The sequence below is a fragment of the Chlamydotis macqueenii genome, chromosome 5 (assembly GCF_036417535.1).
Source record: "Chlamydotis macqueenii isolate bChlMac1 chromosome 5, bChlMac1.mat, whole genome shotgun sequence".
In the NCBI taxonomy this organism is placed as follows: domain Eukaryota; kingdom Metazoa; phylum Chordata; class Aves; order Otidiformes; family Otididae; genus Chlamydotis; species Chlamydotis macqueenii.
Genome location: NC_141560.1, coordinates 62,913,301 through 62,935,937, shown reverse-complemented (window position 1 = coordinate 62,935,937; position 22,637 = coordinate 62,913,301). Strand labels below are relative to the sequence as shown.

Sequence of the window (22,637 nt, the reverse complement as noted above, 5' to 3'; positions counted from 1 at the left end):
AAAAGCTGTCAGTAAATTATCTGTCAGCTGCCACTTTAGATATTTCCTGGTTCTTTTTTTTTTTTTATCACAGAAGATTGGGTAGAATTAGTGCATATGTGTAATTCTGCTGTGCTTTTTCTCCCTCCCTCTCTTTTGTTCTGTTCTTTTCATACATGTTCATGGACGAAGGAGGAAGAGAGACTAAGGAAAGAACAGACAACCTTCATCACTTTTACTACCGAAGTGTTAAATGCTAGAATATAATCTAACAGTATTTATCTAAGAATCTTTAACTGATTTCATTTACGTAACTTGCAACGTAGAAGTCTCTGTGTTTCACTGCATCAATATCTAATGCGCGTTTGCCAGTCTGTTGTCGGTCAGCCCTGCATTCCCACCTGGTTTTAGATAGCTCTATCATAGAGCTTCTGCCCACCAGTAGCAATGATATTGCCCCAAAGCTGCGTATGATGTTCAGAATGGTTTTGATCAGACGCAAGCAATGCAATGAGTTCAGAAAACCCAAGACCCGGGTCCTTTTGAAGTGGGCATTTTTACAAATCACTACTTAGATTTTTGTATGCATGCACATGAGTCTCTGTAGGTGAATATACCCAGTTCGTTCTGAATTTTACATCGGTTTAGCAATGTTAAGAATGTGAAAGGCAGGTTACTCCTTGATTATTCATATGATATCAATGATATTCGTGTTTCTTAATTCAGTCAGAAGCCTGCCTATGTGAAAGTGCATCTTCGCGCATTTGGAACTCATCTGCCCGGAGCAGCTTTTGTATATAAGGAATGGTTTGAGTTTAACAGACCATAGCTATGCTGCATTAACTCCCCAGGTGGAAACTGTTCTGCAGAGGTGGCTTTCTCGCATTTTAGCTTGGTAGTGTTCCAGCACACTGAAAGACAGCAAACAAAGGAAGAAAACTGCACAAAAGCATCATAGTGCAGCATAACAGTACTCATAGGTGACCTACAGTAGCTCATTGGGGCTTTTGTAGGCAAATTCAAAGTTACAAGGATGTATCTACAAGAAGATAAGAATCCAGAGTGCTCTGTCCTGAGAGTTACTGAGTAGAGACATCTTCCCTTGAAATTACTGCTTGTAGTACCAAAGCTCATTAGATTCAATTGAAAGGCTCCTCATTACTTTAATGGGAGTTGAATCAGCCCTCCACATCTTCACAGCCAGAATCCATAGTCAGTTGCAATCCCAGTGATTTCACTTGGAAAATTCTGTAAACATTCTTCTTGGAGTTAGAGTGTGGGTTTTGGGCATACAGAACTTTTGGAGTGTTTCATGTCACCTCACAGGACAAAGGTGTAAATCAAAACATTTAATTATTTCAAAAGAAAAAAACTTCCTACGTGAAAATCAGATCTGCATTTCAGAGTAAAATTCCAGAGGAATCAAGTACCTCTTTAATATGGGCTAGACCGTGAGTTTGTAGTTAAGCGTGGGCAGAGTTTATTTAGGTGTCTGTATTTACTTGTCTTGTTCTTTCGACCAAACATTAGTGTCTGTTTTGCTTGTGGAATTTATACTTTTACAATACCTTCAGAAGAAATATGCTACTCAGTCTCAGCACTTCTGCAACAATATTAGGGAAAGCAGATGGAAAAATTAATTTTCACTGAACAAAATAAGAGGAAAGCCTACCGTGTTCCATAGATACTCAGTTGTTTTAAATGCTTCCCTTTTTGAAAAGTTAATTACGTGATTGCTGCATTACTTAACAGCTGAGAAGAACATATCTGTAATGAGCAGAGTCTGAATAGATTTTTAATGCATCTTTTTTTTAGCTCTCCCTGTGGCTAAGAGTGGTTATTGGGATCGTGATTTACAATAGATTACTGTTACTTTTTTAAAAAATACTTTCCCACTCTCCATAATTGATGTATTAGTATATCCCCTAAGCATATTTTCTTGTTCATCTTTACTCCATTAAGATTAAACAGAATGGTCATTAGATCATAAAGAAATAAAATATTCACTTCACTACTTACTGCAAAAAAGCTGCTATTATCTGTCAAATATAAAGATTAACTTTGTCTTCAGGTACATTTTTAATGGCCTTTTAAATATAGCCCTGAACCACTATAACACACAGTCATAGATGAAGAACTTTCTTCATTGGGGGAGGTATATCTTAATTAGGTGTCGGCCCTGGAATTTTGTGCTCAGCTCATGCTCTGAGCTGTGAAAGATTTTTATCCTTGGTTATCTGAATTCATGACCCAGTTGCAATGCAGGTTAAAATTAGGGAGACAATTTGTACTGTATTACTTGCTATAGACTTTTTAATAGGTTTTAATTAAAATGTCAAAGATCATATTCTATATATATTTATTGTTCAGATAACAGTAGAGAAGATGAGTTTGTAGAGATATAAAATAATCCAATTTTCAGTGTGCATGCATAAATTGCATTTGCAAAGGTGTTCAATCATGAAGTAAAACCAAAATTTTATTCTTAGAAATATAGGCTTGCAGAATGGTGTGTGTTTCTCCTATTCCCTATTCTCCTAATTACTTTTCTCCACTGCTCTTTTCTTCTAAAGGAGAAAAAGAGATTGTTTCAAATGGTGAAAGTAATTTTCAAAGGGCACCAAGGAACACAGAGGCCTCTTCTGTTCTATTTTATGGTTGAGTACTAACAGGTATAAACTATATAAAAGACGTGCAGCAGCATAACTGCAAAGCTGTTCTTGCCAGCAATGGTCATGTTTACTCGCCACCAAACTAGATAAACTTTGTGAAAGAAATATGATGTTAATGACTGATTAATTTTATCAGGAGTGATAGCAGTCAGACTTATTTTATTGATTATATCATTATTAATGCTATCGTGACTCTGAAGTCAATGTTCATAACCAGAGCTGTATCAATATTCAGTAGTTTTGATTGTTGCTGACAGTGAGGTCTCTCCATCAGTGCTTGGTTCTGAGGCATTTTTCTGGCTGCCCTGATATTACTGAAATCATTTAACGTTTGGCTATTGTTCAGAATCATAATTATATGCTTTGGGATATTCTTGCTTATATTTATTTTATTATTTTTTAAAATACTGTTGCTAATTTCTCTAACACTTAATGTCTTCCAGGGGAGAAGCCCTTTTCTCAAGAAGTCTAATGTGCTATAATGGCAGTCTATGATTTTATTTACAGGGATTAGTGAAATAACATGATATTTCATCCATTTAAAAATAAGTAGCTTTTTGTAAAGAGTTCATGGAAAGATTAAAGAAAATGGTCATTGTAGTGTTGTAAACTGAAATTACAGTCAACTGATATTGTAAAATACCTCATTGTACTACCAAGTATATATTTGATTAGATTAGGGCTTGCTTTTTTTTTTTAAGTCCGAAACTTAGCCCTTAAGGCAACAATTCTTTCTTTAGCTTTGTTAGCTGCAGAAACCTTCCTGAGTGCCTCAGGATCTCCAGGGCTGGGTCAGCCACCATACCAGCAGTTCAGTTCAGGTGCTGGTCTGCTCTCAGCACTACTGCCTTCTCCCAGTCTGGGAAGGAGGGTGCTCTTTTCTACTTGGCTCAGTGTTTTGACACATCTCTCTGAAGTTTGGTGTGCCTTGTCGTTTCCTTGGGAACACAGCTCCTGTGATGCTTACAGGAAATGTTATTTCTTCTTTTTATCAGTTTTCCTTGGGTGAAAACATTCTTACTGACACGTCCTTCGCTTATTATGTAAAGCAGGTAATTAGCTGATTACTTGTGCTCCACTTAGCAGCATGATTGGATATATGTCACTCTCAGCAATGTTGTAGAATAATCTTCAGAAGAGGGCAGTGTACTCAGAAGATGCTCCTCCAGTGTCACCTTCAGATTCTGGAAGCCCTTCTTGCAGTCTGCTGGAGTCCTTGAGTGGGTCCCACTATCAGTGACTGCCTCTTCTTTTTGTGGCATTGGACAATTACGCCTACCTGACCTGAGCCTGTTGCTGTGCCTCTGCCTCCCCCTCTAACGAAAGGCTCTGACAGAGCTACAGTAAGTACCCTTGATTGCCCCATAGAGCTCCACTGGAGACAAGGGCTGGAGTTAAATTAACAATAAATAATCAAGTTAATTCAATACTTTGACACTTATCTGTAAATATTTTCTGCTAGCCTAGCACAGCACAATAGCAGTGCTGTTACTTAAGTTTTTAAGGTGCAAAGTAGAGGAAATTAGTTTCTTACATGTTCATTCTTGCATTTACTTTTTATCTCTTCTTTTCTTCTAATCTTGCTGTAATTGCACTGAAAAGCATTTTAGTAAATGTATGTTAACTTTTTTTGAAATGTTTTCCGGGCTTCTCTTAAAGAGCACTTATGTTTCAACCTCTCCTAGATTGTATGCCATTATTTGGTCAATTCTTCTGTACTTAATTTTAGGACTTTCCAGAGTTTATAGGGTATATATTCTTTCCTTTAAATAGCTGTTCAAATTAAGTGAAGGAATTCAGTTGCAGGCCATGTATTCATCCATAATGTTATATGAGAAAATTTTTCACCTTCTTTTTTTTTTTCTGTGGAAGGAATAATAAACTAGCTTGTACATCCCTTGTCAGTTTTTATTTCTGCCTTCATGTCTTTTTAACATCTGCTTCAAGAAGATTAGGCTTTGTTTCAATTCCAGTATTGTTTTGGGCAGTGTATGCTGCAAAAAATACTGTGAAGCACTGTCAAATTTACAAGTAAATTATACAAATTCCTATATACTCCTAATATGTTTTAACTGTCCAGATGTTAACTAAAACCCTTCACCTTTCCCATGTGCTGATGACTTTAAAGAGAAACAAAAATAGCAGTACAAAAAAACCCAACTAATAAAAGTTAAATGAATTGATTTTCATATCTGTGTGCTATATAGCTCTATTGTCTGTTTGATAAAGCAGGAAAAATATCTTGCTCTTTACAGAAACGTTAGAGCTTTGTGATCCTGTAAAATTTTATTTTTTAGTAGCAGAAGAGATTGGGCCTTGTCCACCTAACACAGTGCTGCCTTTGTGCCTGAAGCACTCGCAGTCAGACTTCAAGCTAAGAAAAAAAATATCTCTGGAATAAGGATGATTGGGAGAAGAAATAGCCTTCTCATCTGAATGTTTATAGCCAAAGATCTTTTTGTTTTTCTAAACTTCTGTTGCTGGCAAGTAATAACGTAAATTCTTGTGGACATATGAGCTAGACAGTAGGCCTGATCGCTACTTCTTGTTTCCCTCTTAGATAAGCTTACTGCTTTTCCCTTAGACCTAGTGTAGACTCGAGTTGTTTTAAAGGATCTAGAAGAAAGAGCTAAAAATACAGAAAAAATAAAGGGAAAGGAATGATGGCCAATTTGGGATAAGGCAGTAGCCTTGCACTAATCTGAGTCACCACTGCGCTTGACATTGCTTTTTTTCCTTGGGACAGTCACTTATGTCCCCTGAATCTTAGATACCTTTTGGAAAAAAGAGCCTATTCATACTCTCTTTTCTCATTACGATGTTAAGAGAATAAATTAAAATATATTCATTTAGTATATGTTGGTGAAGCATTTAAAAATGCAGGGGAGAAGACTGGCTTATAATTTTTTCATACATTTTGCTTTTGCATCATTAAGACAAGAATTCTCTTCCCACAGTGATGTCCAGTAATATTTTCTATTCACATAAGGTTTATCTAATGGTTTCAGAGCACCTTAAAAATATTTAATAAAACAAACTTGCTAATACTCAGACAAGTTGGATAGTTTTACCATTGTAGAGTGGTTAAGTGCCTTACATATGTTATAAATCAGTGACTAAACTAGGAATTAACTTTAGGACCATTTTAAGGATAAATATATTTAAAGCTTTTTTTGCTATGTAGAAATTCTCTGGAATCTCCATCAATAAGTGTTTTTATGCTGATGTCCCTCCATTGTGTGTTATCTCTAGACTGAATTGTGAAAGAGGAAGATTGTGTTTCAGTTTGAAAGAAAAGCTAAGTCAAAGGGTCTTTTCTTTTGGTCAGTGCCTTTGAATAGTGATTTTGACTGTACCTAACCGTCAAGGTTGCTTCAGACTAAACTCTTTAATAATGAGGTAATGATGAAAGAGCTATATTCAAAGCTTAATTTGCATGGGAACTTGATGCTTAAGGGTTAGTGAGAATATTAACTAGTAAGATAGGATGGGTAACGTAGAATGTATTTTGTTACCTATTTTTTATTAGGTCACTGAAAAGTGGTGTGACGACTGTCTAAGACAGAAAACTAGTGGTCAGGATTCCTTGGCTCAGGTAGTGCTATTGCAACCCGCAATACTGGACACTTCAGTCTGTTTTTTGATACCTGTGACAGTCAGACTGTGAATTGACTGTAATGTTAGACAGAACGTGTGTATGTTGTGATGGTTAATATTGTACATACTTTTGTAAAGCGCTTGTAAAATCTTGTAAAGTGCTGTTGATTTTCAAGAAGGGGAACATTCATGCTGTAACTCTTAATACTGCAACCCCATGCAGGAGAAAGCTGACAGTGAACGAGAGATGGGAAGGATGAGTTGGGGCTGTTCAGCCTGGAGAAGAGGAGGCTCTGGGGAGACCTGATAGCGGTCTTCCAGTACCTCAAGGGGGCCTACAAGAAAGATCGGTTTAGTAGGGCCTGTTGCAATAGGACGAGGGGTAATGGTTTTAAAATAGAGGGGGGTGGATTTAGATTGGAAATTAGGAAAAAAATTTTTACGATGTGAGTTATAGAACACTGGAACAGGTTGTCCAGAAAGGTGGTGGAGGCCCCATCCCTGGAAACGTTTAAGGCCAGGCTGGATGAGGCTCTGAGCAACCTGATCTAGTTGGGGATGTCCCTGCTCCTTGCAGGGGGGTTGGACTAGATGACCTTTGAAGGCCCCTTCCAACCCTAACCATTCCATGATTCTATGATTCTATATGAATGTTTCTATTGGTAAAAGGCAAATCATTTGATCATCATTTTAGGAGAAATAGGAGATTCTGTAGGAATTAGTAAGAATCCTTTTAACAATTTTCCCCTTCTGCGAGTGTGGATGAAAGGAATTTGACCTGTTCTTTATACAATAGCTAAGACTTGATGATACTACCTTCATATCTCTCAGTTTGTGAGGCATGAGGAAATAAGATGGGTTTCAAGCAGTGAGATAATTCTGTTTTCTTAACAGTGTGTGAGAAGAGAGGCTGCCATGTGTTGATGAGATCATCACTTTAATAGCAGCCATTTATCTCAGAATGCTCTCTGGAGGTAAACACAACAATCACTTTTAAAGTTAAAAGCATAATCCAGACCAGGTACACTCTTAATCCTATTCTTATTGAGGTGGCTTGGGTTCAACTGATCTATTTAAATAGTGAAGAATGCAGAAGACTGTTTTTTCAAGAATGCCTTTTATACTTGTTTTAGCTTGATTTACGATTCAATAATGAAAAAAATCCCAGCCTCTTTATGCAAAAAGACTGATCAGACTGGGTGAAAATATACAGGGAAAAGAACCCATTCTTCTTTATGTTGCACTTGGGAAATGCAAAGCTGGCAAAAAGTTATTTTGCAAATGACAAAAAAAAAAGTCAGAAGTTTTCATCAGCAATGACACAGATCACTGCAATCAGTTTTGATGCTAGAAATAGTGCTGCTTTATACATAGTGTAAACTGGTTGCTAAGGAATAGGTAGGTTGAGCCTTTTCACATTAAAGCACAGACTACTACCTGTGGGAGATTCTTATTAGAAGCTGGTTATAGATGAATTAAAATTAATTTAAAGGTAAAATTATTAGAAAAAGGCTATATCCCCAAGCTCAGTACTACAGTGGTCTTACAAGAACTTAATCCAAGAGTCTGTCTGATAAAAGCACTGATCATGAATTTTTCTACAGCTGTTTTGGTTGCTGGTGGAAGTGAACCTCCAGCTTTTGCATTCATACATTCTGTTGTACTTGTGAGGGTGGATGTTTAATATTCCAGCTTTTGTTTCTCTTTCAATGAAATTTTATACTTTCCCCTAGCGTAGTAGCAAAGACCCCATCTTGTTTCATTCTCTTCAAAGGAAAGAATAGAGCTGCTGCCTTTCTTTTCCCTTTTCTGGGGACTCAGTTTATGCAGAGCAAGATCTTAGAACTGGAATAATGGTGCATTGCTGTGTGTTGTTGGGTGTTGACTCATCAGTACACAGAAAAAAAAAAAAAGAGTACACTAGTCCTCTCAGTACTAAATTGAAAAGTTTCTCTCTTCAGGTGTATTTATGAAAAAAATAACAATTTTCAGAAACATTTGTCCATAAAAAACCCTCTTTCTTAGTTGTGTAGGATTATAATTGCTTTTCCAAAACTCAGCAAAAGTTTCCAATATGTTCATCAAAACATTAACCTGGTAGAAGTTCAGGTCGTCTTGTACATATTTTCAGAAATTGTACCTATAAATTTTGCAAACAAGACAAAGTATTTATCAGAAAGCTTCCAATGAATCAGTCATTCATTTGTAGATTATTTCCATAATTATTTATTTCCCTAATATTCTCCTTTAAAAGTTGGAGCTGTTAAAGTTTTCTCCTCTAAAATAAAAATGCTATTTAAAAAAAAAAAAAAAAGAAAAAAAAAACCAAACCCTTGTACGTAATTGGCTACTTATCATAGGCATTTCCTTTAAGTTTTCCCATTTACTTGACTTGAGTTACTGAGTTTAATACTGGTCAAGAAGCAAGTCTAGACATGAAAAAAAAAATAGTTAACATTAAGGAGAAATGTATTGATTTAATTAAATTTCTGTCATATGCCCTAGAAAGAAATGTCAAATTAAAGCCGCTTATATTGGTTAGATATTTCAGATCTGACACAAATGAAGTCTTTATTAATTCCTTGATTCCTAATTGTTTTATTTGCATCACAGCACACCATAGCTCTTTGATATGGTTCTGCTATTGCTCCCATTATAATTACTTAGGACTTGGGCACAGGAGAGGGGAATTCAAGCCTGTTTCTTTAATTGCTTAGTTTCTTTTAATATCCGTATATTACCTGCAGGATTTATTTGATGACTACTGCTAGTGCTGTCATCTGGAGACCCAGATCACAATCTCTTTTATCTTATGGCGTATCTTGAAGGCTAGGACATGCTCTTATCCCCAGCGTATGTATGAAGACTTAGGCACAGATAAAGTGCATTGTCGAAAGGGCATGTGGGAAGTCTTTGGTGAAACAGAAAATTACTCCGTTGCTTGCTATCTAAGGCTACCTCTGAGAATTTGAACGCGTAGAGTAAAAGCCAGTAAAAGGCCAGACTCCTTGGCTGAAGGCCTTAGTTCCTGCCCTGTGCAGATGTAACTCCATCTCTGCCTTATTTTTCATTTCTTTTTCTCTTTCTTGATTCCCTTCAAAGGAGTCAATTTTCCTTTGTTTGTTTTTCATTTCTTGTTGGTTTGATTTTTTTTTTTCTGATTTGTTTTATTTTGCTTATTCTTATTTTCCCATCTTCCTTGTACACCTGTGTCAATCACTTTTCTCCTTCCTTCTTTTAGAATGTGATTGCTTTCTGGAAAGAAAAAAATTTAAAGAATATAGTTGAATTGAGCTATTCCTGCCCTGCTGGAGTTATGCAAATATGGTGCTATTTAATCTGAAGGAATTAGAAATGTATGCATCCGGTAGTATTGTTATCTCATCTCTTAACTTCAGATCCCCAAAGCCAATATTGTTTCATAGCTTCTCTCCAGTACTTTCTGTGGAGATTTGCAGTGCAGATTGAGCACTTTTGTTAAAAGAAAAAAAAACAACAACCGCATCTATAATTTTAAATTAATTTAAGCAAAATCTGCAATTTGATGTGCAGAAAAATTCTTAATTTGTCCTAGGTTATTCAGAAGATTTCATTTTGGTACAATAGTTTGCTTTTTTTTTTTTTGTTTCTGGATTTTTAAAAATGATTTTGCTGTTACATTGTACCATGTAATCATGGTTATTGAAGGAGCATCTGAAAATGTAATATCACTGCTATGTGACTTCAAACAAACAAAAAACCCCACCTCAAATTAAGAAGATAAATATTTTATTTCAAAAATTTGAAATACGGTGATTAAAAAAATGCTCTTATTTTCTTCCTAAATGGTTTAACTGACATTTTAATTGTGATGGGACTAGAAAATCTATTTCCTGTATTGAAATGGCCAGCAGAAGGAATATGAATGAAAAATGTCATGCCCATCCTATACAACCACCTTGGGAATCCAAACAGTTAATGTGAGATATAAGAGGAACCAAAACAATTTAGCTACTAGAACAAAATATTGATGAAGATGAACTCCCTCGTGACAGATGAGGAAAGACTGTTAAGGACAAGTCTGTTTCTGCTGAAGAAGCATACTACTAGAATCATGTCGCATTAATGAAAAACAAAATTATACTGGCAAACAGCATATTTCTGATCTTTGCAGAGGGAATTCATTTTGAGTCTTGATAGGCAGGATTCCCTCAAGCAAATATCCTGAATCACATAAGATCAGCCTCTGCCAACAGTGTTGATGCTCCCAAATCAAAGCTAGTGGAAGATCATTTCTCTTTTGCCTTGGAAGCAGTTCTTTCCTCCTTTTTCCAATGCACACATTCTTTCCAAATCACAGTTTGAAACCCAGGAGAAAACAGAGTGAAATGAGTCTCATAAACAGGAGAGAAACTTGGTTAGTCAGATGCTTTTCTTTTGTTTCAGAAAAGAAACAACTTCTACAGTGCCAGCCACAATTTTAGATTAAGATCTTTGAAAATGTCAGTGGATTTTTGTTTATATCTCCTGTGAGAGTGTTTCAGACCTGATGATCCCTGCCAATTTTGAGCCAATAAAATTTAAAAATATTTCTTCCAACATTTATATAGGGAGGTTTTTTAAATTATTATTTCTTGAGTTGAAAGAATGTTTCTGTGCTTAGCTGCAATTGTTGCACAGTGAAATTTTCCGTACACGTTTTCTTCCCCGTGGTCAAGTTTTTTAGCTTTTGTGTTGACTTTGTAGTTGTGTCACTCTTGCTACCTGTTATCAACCAAATAGGTGAGGCCAATACTGAACCCTGCTTTTCTTGGCATCAGAGGAAAATGCATGTGGTAGTCACACAGATATATCCTTGGTTGACTCCTGTCTCGCAGCATGTACAGCTCTCATCACTACAGGGATCTAAGTGTGTGGAGCTGCAAGCACAACATGCAAGTCTGTTTTCAAACCTGTATCATCTCACATTACAGCCAGAAAAGTGTTTATTTTTCCATGGAAGAGTTATTAGTGCATCTACACCTCCACATAAGCACTGATTTTGACCCTCAGAACCTTTGGCTTCCTGTGACATTAGACTTTTATTTAAATGTTAATAACATTTGACTGGTTTAATTCCATTTTTACCTGCTTTCAAATGCAAAATTATGTCAATAAAGCTGAAATAAATTTAATAGGCTTAATGGCACCTTTGGAGTTAAAATAGCTTGACTGCAAACTTCTGAGTGACCTGAGTCATTAAGGTGTTTGCTGACAATGCAGACTAACAGCAGTATGACTTTAATACTACTGTGTGAGGAATTACTTAATTTTGAAAGGCTTCAGCAAATTTTCATGCCTTTATCTGTCCCCATTCTGTCTGACTGCTAGAACCTGTCTGTACTCCAAATACCTTATCTTCCTCCTTGACAGGAAATTTCTAAACATACATAAATCTGTGGACCTAATTGCTGTTGAATATTATTCCAAATGTGTTTCCCAGGAAACAGTCTGAACCATAAGAAGTCTGAACCATAAAAATAACATAGCTGTGAAGTTAAGGTATTTATTTTGTCTATGCCTCTAGTCTTTTCTTTAGATTTTGCTTTAGCCACCTTCCTTTTGAAACAATTATTGTTCTGAATGGAAAAATAATAATCAATTAGATCGTTGTTTAATCACTGATTTCTTCTGAGTCAACTCCTGCATTATCTAAAAATAAAGTGTGCCTTGATGCAGCAATGGAGGTACATTGTTTATGCTCAAATGCAGTATTTTGCATTATTAATATCCAGCATAACTTCTGCTCCATGACTAAAATAGCTAAACAAGACAGTGTAATAGTGTATTAGGTTTTCATGGCAAGGTTTTGGTAGCGGGGTGGGCTACAGGGGTTGCTTCTGTGAGAAGATGCCAGAAGCTTCCCCCTGTCTGGTAGAACCAATGACCATTGGCTCCCAGACGGACCCACCACTGGCCGAGGCTGAGCCCATCAGCAACAGTGGTAGTGCCTGTGGGATAACTTACTTAAGAAGGGGAAAAAACTGTTGTGCAACAGCAGCTGGAAGAGAGGAGTGAGAATACGTGAGAGGAACAACTCCGCAGACACCAAGGTCAGTGAAGGTGGAGTGGGGAGGAGGTACTTCAGCTGCTGGAGCAGAGATTCCCCTGCAGCCCATGGTAAAGACCATGGTGAAGCAGGCTGTGTCCCCCTGTAGCCCATAGAGGCCCATGGAGGAGCAGAGATCCACCTGCAGCTTGTGGAGGACCCCATGCCAGACCAGGCAGATGCCCAAAGGAGGCTGTGGCCCCATGGGAAGCCCACACTGGGGCATGCTCCTGGCAGGACCTGTGGACCCATGGAGAGAGGAGCCCACGCTGGGGCAGGTTTGCTGGCAGGACCTGTGACCCTGTGGGGGACCCACGCTGAAGCAGTCCGTGAAGAACTGCAGCCCATGGAAAGGACTCACGCTAGAGAAGTTCATGAACGACTGTCTCCTGTGGGAGGGACCCCGTGCTGGAGCAGGGGAAGAGTGTAAGGAGGAAGGAGTGGCAGAGACAACACGTGATGAACTGACGACAACCCTCATTCCCTGTCCCCCTGTGCTGTTCAGGGGGAGAACGGAGAGAAATCGGGAATGAAGTTGAGCCTGGGAACAATGGAAGGGTGGGGGAAAGGTGTTTTAAGATTTCATTTTATTTCTCATTACCCTACTCTGATTTGGTTGGTAATAAATTAAATTAATATCCCCTAGTAGAGTCTGTTTTACCCATGACAGAAACTGGTGAATGATCTCTTCCTTCCCTTCTGTCATCCCACCAGTCTTTAATTATATTTTCTCTCCCCTGTCCCGCTGAGGAGGGGAGTGACAGAGCAGCTTTGGTGGGCAACCGGCATCCAGCCAGGGTCAACCCACCATAAACAGGTGGGTCTTAGAGAGCTTTGAGTGTATCAGGTCCATGTAGGGGGTATTTGAAATGTGTGATACTGACTTACGGCATTTGAACACTTATGTGTGTGCCATGCTAGTTTTCCAAATATGAGCCTCTATGCTGATTTCATGTTTGAATGGTGGGAAATGAAGTAAAATGCAATAATTTGCCAGAGACAATCGTAAAATTGACTGAGAGTGAACAGCTATCAGGGAATGGTATTCTTGTAATGCCACACTTCTCGCTGTATTAACAGATTGTAGTAATGGTAGCAAGATTGAAATAATGTCTTAAGTAAAGCTTAATATTTATTAATTTTATGAAAAAGTGCAAAAACGTGCAATTATAAGAAAAATCTAGCACAGTAAAATAAACCTCTCAGTTATAAGTAGTTCCTCCTGATTTATCAAAATCCATTTATAATCCATTAAGGTAGTAAAAAAAAAAAAAAAAAGTAGCTATAGGAAGTAATATTTTAGACAGGAATTTGCTGCTTAATAGTACTTGAAATTCACATATTGTAGCTTGAACAGGTGTGTTATCAGCACTATTCAGAGAAATGCCTATTGCCTTATATTTTCCTTAAGAGCTACATCTTGTATTTCAGAAGCAGTTCTTAGTTTTTTACATTATCCTTTTTTTTTTTTTTTTTTTTTCCTGTTGTTACACCTAGAATCAATGTTGTTCTCTTTCTATTACTGACCCTGTATTTCAGGAAATCACAACACATCCATTAACATTGACTATGAGGTGAAACGTGAGTGCTCAACATGGGAGTATATCTTATTTTTTAAAAAATCACTTATTTTACAAGTGGTTTTTTATGGACAAGTGTAAAATAACGGTTTGTTGTGAAAAGTAAATGTAAAAAATGTCTATTTTAGTCAAACAATTTATAATCAGGTGTTTGTTATATCTAACTTTTTTTTTTATGGGAGTATAAAATTCATACCTAGGTGTTTAGCACGCAAGTCTTAGGATTGATGCAAAACAAAAATGTTTGATTACAGGTTAGGTAGCTTGTTATGTGTGGAAGTTGTTGGCCACCTAACATGCGCATATAAACAGTGTGCAGCTTCCACATGATTTCCACCAGTTATGGAATTTCAGTGCACTATGCAATTTAGGAATATGATACCTTTATTATAATTCCTTTATTATCTTCAGTCCTTGTTGGTTTTTCTATCTATTTTTATCTGATCTTGTATAACAGGAGTAATGTTAATCTATATTCTGGAACGTAAGTGCTTGGAATAAATAGATTTTTTCATTATAGTTGTGAAATGCCTTAGCCTTGCTTTCACATTTAACTAACTTCCAAACTTATTTATTGCTTTGTATCCTTCAAAACAAATTAGGATTGTCTCTTGAGTCTACAGTTCTACTAAAATAATATGGGTTTAGGCAGAAGGGGAAAAAAAAGATACTTTTAAACTTTAAAATTTTTAATTTTAAGAGTCACTTTTCCGTGATTATTAGTAAATATATTTCCCTGGCCAGATGCTATGTTACAGAAAATGCTGAGCATGAGTGTATTTTTATGAGAAAAATACCATTTATTGTTGCTGGCACTTAGTATTTAACAGAGCTTTATTGCGCTTTGAATGTAGTGAAATGCTGCAGCCAGTGCTTTGGCTTCTGCAAAATCCTGCCTCTTGGTACTGAATGAGCACCTCACACTGACAGCCATACAAGCAGCTCGTTGGTGCTGTTAATTTTTTCTTGATGTGTGGGATCAGATCTAGTGCTAGCTAGATCACCTTTCCTGCTTGTGCAGCCTGGGAACTCCCTAGTGGAGATTACCTAGGCATTAAAGCGGGGTTTCTGTTGTGCTCTGGAGAGGCACGGAGCTGAAGGAGCGATCGTTACGCTGATCCTGCACTGTTGATGGCTTTCCCTCTAAGAGAGTCCATGTGTACTGTCATAAAACAGAAAAGAAAGGTAAATTATATACAGTACCAGGGCACTGCAAATCCAGTGCCCATCCCACTGGAACGCTGCTTCCCTGTGAGGGCTTTCCTAGAGTGCCCCCTCTCAGATCAGAGCTGTCCTTCCGATTTTAAGAATGTAAGTATGAGATTACAAGGTCATTTTGTATACCATTTAATTTCTCTGTGTTACCAGGCTAACAGGTTCAAATACCATGATTAAAACTGAGTTTCATGAAAGTGGTTTTAAAATCAATTTGAAGAACTGGGAAAGTTGAGATTTAGGAGAACTGGAATAATCTTCTTTCTGTAATTTGTTTATGTGTTCATTTTTGAATAATTAATTGTAATTGTTTAAAAAAAGAAAACGCTGAGTCTTCTTGATGTTTTAAGTAAAACCTTTAATATTGTAATAGTTTTAGCAAAACTACAAGATCTTCGACAGCGTATAACCTTCCATCTGGCCATACTTTACACCCTTCTTTACTCTCTAAACTGGTCTTTGGGGATGATATATCCCAGCTACTACCTTTCCAGCTGTTAAACCCAAGACTAATCCCTCTGTTTATCACAAAGTATTTTAGGGTAAAATACGACTAGAAAGCAGCTTGCTGGCTTCAGTATTACGTGTATCTTCAGTGCACTGTGGCCCCTTGAATTTCATGTTCTCTGCAGCAGGCGTACTACGGTGTTTTGTGTCCATAAATTAGAGAAGCTAGGGCATGTGAACATAAATGAGATCTCAACTTCTCAAAGGATTTAACTGCTTGCTCTTCTTTTAGTCACATGTATTTAATGCTTCCTTAACATGGATCTTGAACTGTAACATTGTGGTTAAAGAACAGGAAAAGCATAGGTATTCATTTTAAGGTTGGTTTTCTAAGAAACTGAAGTTTATGTGATTGTGCTGTTCATGTGTCAGCTATAGATCTGAAAACTACTGAGCAAATCTGAACAGGGGGTAGAAACTGAAAATGAATATCATTGTGTTAGAAGAAGATAATTAGCGAAAATTGTCAGGAGGTCAGAGGGGAAAGATGCAGATGAATATCTTCCTCTGAGAGACGGGCAGGCAGGCACGACACAGACAGATGCTCCCTTTCAGGCTCTCTGTGTTTAGCACAGAGCAACTTAACAAACTTCAAACTTGCCTTCTTGCTGTAGTCACATTCAATTACTATGTTAATATTTCCTATTAGAACCACGTAAAAAACTTTCCTGAAGTGCCAGTGAAAGATTTCTGCTTTTTCACCTCCCATTTCTAAGTGGAGCTTGAGCAATGTGAGCATCTTCCACTGCTCTCACTTTTCTGTACAAAGGCAGATAGAATCTCATTTTGATCTTTGCTAGAATACAGAAATGGTATTACTGTCGTCTTTCCTGCACAGCTTCTGTTGTTCCAGGCTGTGGGCATTGTGAAAAGACCAGTTTAAGAGTATCTTGTTGTGAGACTGACTCTGACTGTAGCTTTCACCAAGGCAGCAGATGCAACGCTGCTCTGGCAAGGTGTCTTTGGTGGTGTGCTCTGCGTTGGAGAGCACTCAGAGGGCTGTCAGCTTGGGGTGAAGCCCTGACACGGAATTGGTGGTTTTACTAAGCGTGACTGAGCTAACTTAAACTCATCTTCCAGCTTAACTGAAAGGATCTCAGACTTTATCCAGGTAAGAAAACTTGAACAGAAAATACTTAAAATTTGTTGAAGGGCAGACCTGCTTCAGGTTATTACAGTCTCACTAAACAACTACGGTCAAGTTTATGGAGATAGCCTGTTAGATTTGACAAAAGGATTTCTCAACTACCTCAAGAACAATAACGCAGATTAGTGAGCATGTGATCTCGTTAATTGTTCATGCATCAGTTTGGACACCAACAAAAGTTTTTCTATTTTCCTTGAACCTTCTGAAGAGTTATCTCCAACAGTGCAAAGTTATGGACATTTAATGTTAATGCCACAGCTCAGCATTTTAGTATGTTTGTTGTGCTCCGGTAAAAGCTTTCAGTTTCTTTAGTCTGTGTGTTCAGGTCATCTTATAATTCTCAGATATATCGGTATTATTTGTCAAGATTAAGCTCCTCCAGTGGCTCTCCTGTGCTGCCCTCTAGATGGCTGAGTTTAGCATCATATTTTCAGTCAATCCAAAAATATAACTCCAGTAAGTTACTGAAGTAATGCTGATTTAAACCAGCCCAGGATTTGCTTTGGTGGTTACATTTAAAATGTTACTGATAATTTCTGTATGATAATCTAATTTTCTCAGCTTTCTTAATTTTCCTTTCTTTGTCATTAAAGTTAATGCAGATACTCAGGTTCACTGTTGTCTTCTGTTCTCTATTTGTAACTCTAAAGTTATGTCACTCCTGGTATTAGGTCTTTTCCTCTTCATTTGTGATCAAACAAACAAACAAAAATCTTGTCCTTCTATCCTTATTGTCATAATTTGAATCAGGGATAATTTGAGAATGTATATAAAACTTTTTCTTTTCCTAGCATCATCACCTTGTACAGACTTTAAAACTTCATTTTAAAATAGTCATTTCATAGCCTAGTCATGCACTAGAGAGAGTCTACGCCACACCAAAACACCAAGTTTCTCAGTGCAGCATTTAGTATCCATAAGTTCTATATCATTCCTATTTACTTTCACATTCTCTCCCTTAACAAATACTGTTTTCTTCTTCATTCTTCACACCCACCCAAATATTAATAGGAATATTAACTGTCTTGTTCCTGTTTTTACCTATTGTGTTTTATATGAATTGTTCCATTTTGTTTCAAGTGCACATTGCACTGAATCTTTAATCCTTTATGAAATGGTTGACAAAAGCTCTATTGTTTTGTACTCTTCATAATTCTTTTGGCCTACATCTCATGATATGTATATACACACATATGGCAATAATACCATGCTTAATTTTATCTAAGATTATAAATACATGCTGTCTTACTTACCAGAATAAAGGTGGTTTTTTTCTATGAATAGTTTGCTGAATGTAGGAGTCATCATGTTTGCCTAGAAGAGAGAGCACAGTTTTAATGTAATAAGATTATCAACTACCTTTAAATGCCTCTGCATTGCAGCTTATATACCTTTCCAAAACACTTATTTAGTATTGGTACTTTTTGTATTCTAGTCTAATACTTTTTTATTGGAATGACCCTAGTAGTATTAACCCAAGTGCCAAAAATTACTTGTCTTTCTGTTGAGTCCTTGTTGTGGTTTTGTTTAGTGAGGGGGGGCCTAAGGTGGTAGCTTCTGTAGGAAACTGCTAGAACTTGCTCCCCTTTGTTCAATGGACTCGGCTGGGCCTAGGGCGGACCCACTGCTGGCCAAGGCCCAGCCGATTGGTAGCAGAATGTCCCGTGATAACGCCTCTGCGATAACGTATTTAAGAAGGGGAAAACAGGAAAAAAAAAAAAAAGAGGGAAGAGAAGATGTGAAGAAGCTGAGTGGGGGGGCAGAGGTGCAGAGGGGGAGGCACAGGCCTCATGGGCCTTGCAGGCCTCACCCTCTGGCCTCTCGCCAGGTGGCCAACTGGGCCCAACTCGGTCCAGCCCAGCTGCAAGAAGTGGAGAGGAGATGAGAAGTGAATAAGATGTAAAAAGATCCTGAGATCTGCCATCCTGTTGTGAGGAATGGCTGCAGATGCCAAAGTCAGTGAAGAAGTAGGGAGAGGAGTAATGCGGCTCCTAGCCAAGATTCCCCTGCAGCCTGTGGTGAAGACCATGGTGGAGCGGGTTGTCCCCCTGCAGCCCATGGAGGTCCACGGAGGAGCGGAGATCCACTTGGAGCCCGTGAAGGACCCCGTACCGGGGGAGGTGGATGCCTGAAGGAGGCTGTGGCCCCTGGAGGGCCCACTGGGGCAGCTGTTCTGGAGGGACTGCACTCCGTGAAAGAGATGACCCACGCCGGAGCAGTTTCAGGAAGGACTGTAGTGTAGGGGTGGGGACCCCACGCTGGAGCAGAGGAGGAATGTGAGGAGTTCTTCCCCCGACCATGAAGCAGCAGCGTGAAACAACGTGTGATGAACTGACTGCAACCCCCATTCCCTCTTCCCCTCTGTGCCGCTCGGGAGGGAAAGGTAGTAGAGATAATGTTAAGCTTGGGAAGAGGGAAGGGTGGAGGGAGGTTATCTTGTTCTCTGTCTCATTATCTTGCTGTTTGTAGTAATAAATGAATAGTTTTCCCCAAGTCGAGTCTGTTTTGCCCATAACGGTAATTTTAAGGATTTTCTCCCTGTCCTTATCTCAAACCTCGAGCCGTTTTTCCTTATGTTATCTCCCCCTATTCTCTCGGATGTTGGGGGGAATGAGAGAGAGACTGCCTTGTCTAGTCCCGATCGGGGCTGAACTACAACAGTCCTGTGGACTGTAAGACTGATGTTCAGTGCATTCAGCATACTACACACTTTTATTCAGGTTTCCTGCAAAGCCACTTATGGAAATAAATATTTGTAGCCTTCCTTTCTTTCTCAGTTTCTTTCAAAGAGACCTAACCAGTAGATGTAAAAAGTTAAGGAGAATCTGGCACACTGGAGGTGTGGAAGAGTACATGGGAGAGCAGTACTAAGTTAGAAACCCGTTTGCTTTCTCTACTTTCTGTACTTTGTGGCCAAATAATGTAGTTCCCTGGTTTTGTTTCCTTTCTGTAAGGTGGTGGCCATAGAAATAATGCAGATTAATTAATTTAAGATCTTGATGCAGTCATATATGGTATTATTGCAACCATATGAGTTCTTATTTTTATGGCAAGAAAGAGTCAAACCAATGTAGAAGTTGAAATGTCAAATTAGGCACAGTAGGAATCCTTGTAGGATTTCTTCTTTCTTTTGCAAATGTAGCCTGAAAAATTGTCATTTCTGTCGTGGTTTCTTGCTGCGTGTAATCTCATGTTTCTTCATTTGTCATTAATCAATCTAGTCAATTAAATAATTGTAAAAAAAAAACCCCCAGAACTCTGTTAAGGTCTAACCAAATCATATTTCTAAAAAAACAGTCCATAGAACTCATCAACTGAATAAAATATAAAGCTTTAATTGCAATAAGCTGGGAGGAAAAATCTGCTAATGATTCTGGTTTTGGAATACTTACTATGGGCTGAAGAATACACTGATCAGAAAAAAATACTATGTATAAAATATCCTTAACCAAATATTGAGAAAATAATGTAGTTATATGCTACTGATACACTAGGCTTTCTGAGAAAAGAATAAATATATTTAGGTGGAAAACTTGAAGATGTCAAATATTTGGTGTGGTAATTCATAAGAATTAAAACCCATTGGTTTAACTAGAATTAATTACATTTTTACAATGCAGTGACTTAACTGTGTGTTTATTACCAAATAATAAACATGGAATCAATGAAATTTTATAACATCTGTCAAGGGATATACTAGGCAACCAAGAAATTGATTTCTTTATATATTATAAAGAAGGAAATCCTGATAAAATTTTACAAGTGTAAGACAAACCCTGTGTCTAATACAATGAGCAACTCAATTTCTAATAGCAAAGCTACTTAGTTCTGTATGTGCAATATGTTGTAAAGCTGGTGTTTTGTTATGTGTTAGTATTAGTGACAAATTACTTTAGGGCTGAAGCAAAAATAAGTGAAGAACATATTTTCGTTATTCTTCAAATAGAATGTAATATTTTTAAATATAATGTAGAGTTGAATGAAAAGGGAAAATAAAAATCTGATGACTTTGAGAGAGGAGAATCTTGCAGTAGTAGATTTGATATTCTAGTCTACTTCATCTTGCTATGTCATTGCAATTTTTAAATAATTAAAAACACATCAAATTTACACACTTACTATAATGTATCAGAGGCAGGGGCATAAGAAGGACAAAAACTTTTAATTTTACTACTTATTCAAATAATTACTAGTCTTTCAATTTTAATAGAGGGACAGTTTCCTATTTTTAAAAATAAAACCCAGCCCAGTGATCAATAGGTCTGTTCATAGCTAGGTGAAAAGTACATTTTTAGATCATACCATGGGGAGTTTTATGAATTGTTTGACAATGTCTGATTCGTCAGCAGCTTCCTTTCAGTGAATGATAGCTCTTATCCTTGAGGTAAAGAAGATTTTTCTTTAGCCTGAGTGCAGGAAGCTTAGTTGAAGTGCTTTATCCCATCAGAAGTATTTTACTAAATGGTTATTTTTTCTTCTCTATCATATTGTTGTGTGTTAGCACCAAGGAAGATTCTCTGAATTTCCATGAAGACAAATGGCAGCAGTGGCATAGAGCAGCTCAAATGTGCCTAACACATTTTGACAGAATAAAGAAATTTTAAACCCTGCATAATAATGAAAATATGGTGTCCTTGTATGGCATTTTGGAGACTTCTGCACTGCTTAGAGTCTGATAGCTCATTCCATGAGATTCCCATACCTCTCTTCCCTAGTCCATTCTCATCTCAGTCAATTTGGCATCCCAAAATCTTAGGAATTAATTTTCATTCCCTATAATCCTCCTATCTACTCCTGAGCACACCACCTCAGCAAGGAGATTGCTAATGCTCCATTCAGGGTTAGGAGGGAGGCAGATCCGGCACGCCTGTCTAATGAGGATTACCTTAGAGGGAACATAGGGAAGAGGGCAAATGGGACCAAACTGGTATAAAATAGCAATTGTTTGGGTAGATTTAAACTCCTGGACCCCAGTGCACACCTACCAGGAGCAGGGGAAAGTCAGTAGAGTTGAATAGAAAAGCTAATTCACCATTTGCAAATGGAGAAGGTTGATTGACATGGGCTCTGAGTGCAGGTATGAGTGCCAGGTCATCCTGCTCATGTGTGATTTGACTTGCCCTGCAGCTTCATGTAACCTAAAGTTACAGTCCACTCTCCTTCACCTTTTCCTTGACAAGTCATTCTTCCTGGTAATTGGTCTCTAAAATGAGCTCTGATAGGGAGCACCCACATTTCCCTCTCCCTACCCTAAATAAAAAAAAAAACCACTCGTGATTTATTTTAGCAGAGTTCTGCTTGTGGCATACAGCTGCTCTCATGAGGAATGCAGGGGAATGTGGATGAGCAAGTAAGTAGAGTTTCATCTGCACCTAGACGAGTTGAAACCGTGGGGGAGAATGGGTGGATATAGAGTAAAATGTGCCACCTTGAGATCCTGTGTAGAGTGGATCTAGGAAACGTTGCCTATTGCTGCCTATGTTCCTCTACTCCTCTTGCATCAAAAAAAATAAATGTATAAAGCAAAATCTCTCATTCTGTCATTGTGGGTGGAAAAAATCTTGTGGTTTTATATTGTCATGATGAATATCTGCTCAAGCCCAAACCTTGAGAACATAAGTAAACCTGGAATCACAATAAAGAAAGAAAATGTGATGGTTTTGTGTGGCAGATTCTTTGAGGACTGCTCACTTCAGAAGGCAGCGCTAATTTGAGGTACCCTCTGCTAGATTACAGAAGAGACGCTGAAGCTTTATATTTTATTCAGTTGATGAGTTCTATGGACTGATTTTTTAGAAATATGATTTGGTTAGACCTTAACACGGCACTGAAGAGACTTCAGCAAGCCCTACTGCAAAGCTCTCTCTTCTCAG

General features: G+C 37.8%; 1 protein-coding gene across 1 annotated transcript in view; it reads left to right on the top strand.

Annotated features, from left to right (window-relative positions):
* The window catches only part of SPON1 (spondin 1), a 209,419-nt gene that overhangs the window by 88,994 nt on the left and 97,788 nt on the right, over positions 1-22,637 (top strand). The gene's annotated exons all lie outside the window — the stretch shown is intronic.